We start from the raw sequence: 6,527 nt of genomic DNA, 5'->3' as shown, positions 1-6,527 counted from the left end.
TAAAGTTTACCAAACTTCAACTTTAATACTAACAGGACCCTTAATGTTAACCATTTCCCAACACAACTTATTCGAACAAAGGCATAGAAAGTGACATAAGAGACTTGTCCTCCTTGGATTATGATATGCCTTATCAATGAAATAAGGACAATTATTTTTACTTTGTATAGGCTTTTCAATTTTCAGTACATTGATAGGCATACATTATGAGAAACTAGCTAGCCATTTATTTTTCCAGTTAAGATATTTATCAACCTGCATGCATAAAAAACAAGTGGAATGAACAAAGCGTGAAAATTTTCAAAACTGTATATCCTTGCTATCAAGGAAAATTGATGAAGCAAAATTGATTTAGAAAATTTTCAACCTTCAAACCACTAAAGATTAGCATATACCTGCAGGTTTGGTAACTATAAAACTTTATGTAGTAAGGAAAATTGATTTAGAAAAGTCTTATATTGTGAAATTAAGCCAATTAATTTTAGATAAAAGTGAGTTAAATAATGAATGTGAATATAAAAATTATTATATGTCAAAAGTTATATTAAAGATTAGTTTCAATTTAGAATCAAAACATGTCAATAATCAATTTTTCACCTCTAGATTCAATGTTGCTTCATTTAAATTTGAAACCAAACATACACAAAGTTTAATGCTCACTTACTTAGGTTCCAACCAATAAGGTTTAAGTTTACAAAAAAAAAAAATTCATGTTAAGTATCAATTTTAAAACAATTTTAGAAAACTGATGCATTATTGTAGAAAGTAAAATAGTAAATAGAAGTAAATCGACCCCACCAAATATCAATTAACCAGGCTACGTACCCATATTCAATTGAAATCTATGAGATGATAATAACTTGCTCCATTTTAGAAAAGTAATGCACGGAGAATCTTCCTTTTCGGTTTTCAGACTTAATGAACTATCTAATGACAATTCGTCAAAAGGAGATGGTGGTTGGTGAAGCAACTGTAATTCAAGAATATCGCCCATTATGCAACTAGATTATTCTCTATTTGGCGATGTCATCAGTTTTGATACAACTTACCAAACAAACAATCAATAGCGCCCATTAGGTTAGTATTTTTTACTTCTCTCAGGTTTTAAATTAGTGTTTACTTTCATTATGTTGTATTTTGTTTTGGCATGAATAGTATAGGTAGGAGTACATTTTGAACTGCCTAGTGTCTAGATGTGTGTGTCATATGTGTCCGAGTCTGTAGTTTAAGAGATCTTTAGTCTACTGATTTTTTTTTCCAAATGCATTTATGTTTCTTAGATAGTAGTTCTATTTTTTTCATTTATACTCTTCTTAGAATGATATATGAGTCTTCTAAAACTAACATAACTTCTGTTTACTCCTAAAATACAATATTAATTTTAACTTTTAAGGATATGATCTATGAAGCGGTGATGCCAACACATATAACAGACACGGTGATATCGGTAATAATTTGAGAAAATAAGAATTATACATATGCTTATATGTGTCGATGTTGTGCAGATATCAAACATCGTGTACACGTGTGAAATACAAAACATAATATGAAACATCGGATACAGTTTTGATGTGAAGTGTCATTGAATATGATTTACAAAATTATTGTAAGTATAAAAGTAACAGAAAAGTAACATTCAGGGACAAAAATACGAACAGAATTGGAACAAACAATTTTAACAAAATATTGTACAGAGTCTTACAATTAGGTGATCACTAAACCATTTTAAGACTTAAAATTAGATGCAATACCTTTCTTCCCCTCGAGTGCTTGTTTGTGGTATGGATGATTCATTCTGAGCCTGTCCATTATCTACACTAGAACTTCTTTCTTTTCTTTTTCAGATTAGATCTGTTCCGGCACTCAAACTTCTATTATCTTCAGTCTCAGGTACTTCCATCCCTTTTTCATTACTTGAACTCTTATTCTCCTCGGTTTCAGGTTGCACTTCAATCGGATTGTCCTTGGTTGTGTTTGTTTCTTTTGGAACTGCATCATTTTCCCAGAAGTTCCAACATTTCCCTCAGCTATTCTTCTTTCCAAGGTTTCCGCGGTTGTAGTGTAGATCCGTATACAAGACCTACAATGATTAAGATGCATCTCAGCCTGCAATTTTTTTATGTATGTGTACTATTAGGATTTTCAAAACCATAAAAACACAATATTATGTTGGAAATCATTAAGATATCCGATTTAACAATACTAATGATTATATAACAATACTACTGGGATAATTACAACTGAGGTAGTTGTGAAAATATTCATATTTATGTTATTTATTATTTAACATACTCATATATGATCCTATCAAAATTTGGTTCATGTCTTGTGTGAATTTAAGGCTCTTTATGGATTACTTAATTTAACTTATACTAGCGGTAATTAAGTTGATGCTCATTCTATAGTAGGTGATGGACAAAATGTTTTGAATAACTAACAAGTAACAAACAAGGCCAATCTGAAATTATTTCCTTAAGTTGAAGACAAGGGAATATGAAAACTATACGTGGATTGAAACTATATGTGTGCTGGTATAAGATTCTTACTATAGAATCCAACACATGCATGTAATGACAACAGAGAAATTAAAGAAAAAGACCAAGTGCAGTTGAGAGATAAACTACTATGGTAGTATATAACATCTTGAAACCATCTTGAAATCATTTAATCTATATTAATGATTTCCGCCATAATATTGCATAAATAGTAGTTTATCATTATTTTTCTCTCACCTTAGAGAGTGGACAGGTATCTGCATCAAAACACAATACAAGCGGACCTTCGTCGGTGCTGTATAGTCTGGTTACCCCGTCCGTCAGTCCATGCTCGAGTCTCATAAGGTCATGGACCTTCTGAAGGTCTTGGTTTGCCTTCTTGACATCCCAATCACGAAGTGATGACCGCTTGTATTTCCCTGTCAGAAATGGGCTTCTCTTCCCCATTTTCTTCATGTAATTAATATGCACATACACAATTTAAAAATCCACCACTTAGTTGTTTTAAAAATACAAATATATATATATATATATATATATATATATATATATATATATGACACACATATGTACACATATATATATATATACACACATATGTATACATATATATATATATACATATGTATACATACATATATACATATGTATACATACATATATACATATGTATACATACATATATACATATGTATACATACATATATACATATGTATACATATATATATATATATATATATATATATATATATATATATATATATATAATGATCACCATTAGGAAGTGGAAGTCCGCTAATGGATTTGCAACTTCCGGAGTTTGCAGGCCTTCTTTCATATATCCAAGAACATGTGAGCACCAGTTATAAGATGATACCCCAGCTGGATCTTCTAATATGTGAGCATATTGGAGAGATACAAAGCTACTATTAGTGGGGCACAAAATTTTGTGAATGATAAAACAGATTGCACCCTTCACCCACGCTTTTGGTTTCTCTAGTGTCTTCAATATTCTCTCCAAATCTGTCACCTTCACAAAAGGAGAATAATTTCCATCCAGTCCTAATTCTTTCCTCAATCTCTCTATTGCTGCATCAGAGCAGAGATCGACGTTAATCTGCTTCCCCGCCATTGGAAGCTCATACACCCTATGTACATCATCCTCTTTCAATGGAAGTACATCGGTCTTGCTTAATACAATCCACATGTGCTCTTTCTCAAAGTTTCTAACAACCCGATCCACAAAGAAATTGTGGACTTTTGTCCAGTTGCAGATATGCAACATTCCTCCAAAGCCACTGTCATTCAAAAGCTCAATTACTCCTCTTTTCTTCTTTTGTCATGTACTGAATGCATAAGCTCATATACCTTAGGTATGCTCATCTTGTGCCTCAGTCTTTGCTTCGCATTTTCATCATCCGAACTTCCTTCATCAAAATCCTGTGCTTCAGTCTGTTGTTTCTTTTTTTTTATGCTTCTTTATGTGTTGCTTCTTTTCTTTACCTTTAGCCTCTCCTGTTTTACGCTCCTTATTTTTATCACCACCGGATGATGAAGCAATGACATTCCTTTGCTCCTCCTCCAATTGTGTCAGTCCAAAACTGAATGATGGCAATGGCTCTAGGTCCTTAGTTTTTTTCATGATCAAAGAAAACCATTAAGTACATCCAATGGTTTTGGAGTACAACTCACATCGATCGTGAAAAAAAACTAAGGACCTAGAGCCATTGCCATCATTCAGTTTTGGACTGACACAATTGGAGGAGGAGCAAAGGAATGTCATTGCTTCATCATCCGGTGGTGATAAAAATAAGGAGCGTAAAACAGGAGAGGCTAAAGGTAAAGAAAAGAAGCAGCACATAAAGAAGCATCAGAAAAAAAGAAACAACAGTCTGAAGCACAAGATTTTGATGAAGGAAGTTCGGATGATGAAAATGCGAAGCAAAGACTGAGGCACAAGATGAGTATACCTAAGGTATATGAGCTCATGCATTCAATACATGACAAAAGAAGAAAAGAGGAGTAATTGAGCTTTTGAATGATAGTGGCTTTGGAGGAATGTTGCATATCTGCAACTGGACTTTAGTCCACAATTTCTTTGTGGATTGGGTTGTTAGAAACTTTGAGAAAGAGCACATGTGGATTGTATTAAGCAAGACCGAGGTACTTCCATTGAAAGAGGATGATGTACATAGGGTGTATGAGCTTCCAATGGCGGGGAAGCAGATTAACGTCGATCTCTGCTCTGATGCAGCAATAGAGAGATTGAGGAAAGAATTAGCACTGGATGGAAATTATTCTCCTTTTGTGAAGGTGACAGATTTGGAGAGAATATTAAAGACACTAGAGAAACCAAAAGCGTGGGTGAAAGGTGCAATCTGTTTTATCATTCACAAAATTTTGTGCCCCACTAATAGTAGTTTTGTATCTCTCCAATATGCTCACATATTAGAAGATCCACTTGGGGTATCATCTTATAACTGATGCTCACATGTTCTTGGATATATGAAAGAAGGCCTGCACACTCCGGAAGTTGCAAATCCATTAGCGGACTTCTACTTCCTAATGGTGATCATTATATATATATACGTATACGTATACGTATACATATACATATACCTATATATATATATATATATATTTGTATTTTAAAACAACTAAAGGGTGGATTTTTAAATTGTGTATGTGCATGTTTTCATTGTGCATATTAATTACATGAAGAAAATGGGGAAGAGAAACGCATTTCTGACAGGGAAATACAAGCGGTCATCACTTCGTGATTGGGATGTCAAGAAGGCAAACCAAGACCTTCAGAAGGTCCATGACCTTATGGGACTCGAGCATGGACTGACGGCCGCGGTAACCAGACTGTACAGCACCGACGAAGGTCTGCTTGTATTGTGTTTTGATGCAAATACCTGTCCACTCTCTAAGGTGAGAGAAAAATAATGATATAACTACTATTTATGCAATATTATGGCGGAAATCATTAATATAGATTAAATGGTTTCAAGATGGTTTCAAGATGTTATATACTACCAGAGTAGTTTATATCTCTCAACTGCACTTGGTCTTTTTCTTTAATTTCTCTGTTGCCATTACATGCATGTGTTGGATTCTATAGTAAGAATCTTATACCAGCACACATATAGTTTCAATCCACGTATAGTTTTCATATTCCCTTGTCTTCAACTTAAGGAAATAATTTCAGATTGGCCTTGTTTGTTACTTGTTAGTTATTCAAAACATTTTGTCCATCACCTACTATAGAATGAGCATCAACTTAATTACCGCTGGTATAAGTTAAATTAAGTAATCCATAAAGAGCCTTAAATTCACACAAGACATGAACCAAATTTTGATAGGATTATATAGGAGTATGTCAAATGTTAAATAACATGAATATGAATATTTTCACAACTACCTCAGTTGTAATTATCCCAGTAGTATTGTTAATTGGTTTTATATAATCATTAGTATTGTAAAACCGGATATCTTAATGATTTCCAACATAATATTGTGTAACACCCACGGCTGACGAGAGCAAGGGAGTGGTCGCCGGTGCACAAGACACGACAATGAGCGGCTCCCGACAGCTTATAGAGGAACCAAATCACAACGGAATGAGAGGGATCCTGAGGCCGTGTAGGTATGAGACTACATGGTTGAAGGAAGGCTTATAAGAATTGTTAGGTACTACCTATATCAACAAGATGTATCTTCTTTTTGGTAGCTCATTCCATAAGAACTCCACAGTTAAGCGTGCTTGACTTGGAGCAATTTTGGGATGGGTGACCTACCGGGAAGTTTCCCGGTAAGCGTGCGAGTGAGGACAAAACACGCTGAAAAAACTCGTGTTGGTTTGTAGGGTCAGTCGGCAATCCTGAAAGGAGTCTGGGATGTTACATCGGCAATCCTGAAAGGAGTCTGGGATGTTACATATTGTGTTTTTATGGTTTTGAAAATCCTAATAGTACATCGGCAATCCTGAAAGGAGTCTGGGATGTTACATATTGTGTTTTTATGGTTTT

At 34.2% G+C, this 6,527-nt stretch overlaps 2 pseudogenes across 1 annotated transcript; one reads left to right on the top strand and one right to left on the bottom strand.

The window, feature by feature from the left end:
• Positions 1 to 1,531: 1,531 nt before the first annotated feature.
• On the bottom strand, positions 1,532 to 3,828 carry LOC146914426 (uncharacterized; annotated as a pseudogene). Its single transcript, XR_015014188.1, has 3 exons — positions 3,272 to 3,828; positions 2,733 to 2,960; positions 1,532 to 2,106 (listed from the first exon to the last, which is right to left on the bottom strand). The product of XR_015014188.1 is annotated as an uncharacterized LOC146914426 (transcript).
• Positions 3,829 to 4,156: 328 nt separating this feature from the next.
• Positions 4,157 to 6,176, top strand: LOC146914425 (uncharacterized; annotated as a pseudogene).
• The last annotated feature ends 351 nt before the right edge of the window (positions 6,177 to 6,527 follow it).

This window comes from Medicago sativa, chromosome 6, assembly GCF_051527215.1.
Source record: "Medicago sativa cultivar Bolivia chromosome 6, Bolivia_mono, whole genome shotgun sequence".
NCBI lineage: Eukaryota > Viridiplantae > Streptophyta > Magnoliopsida > Fabales > Fabaceae > Medicago > Medicago sativa.
The sequence above is the reverse complement of the archived record's forward strand: the minus strand, read 5'-3'. Positions and strand labels throughout refer to the sequence as shown.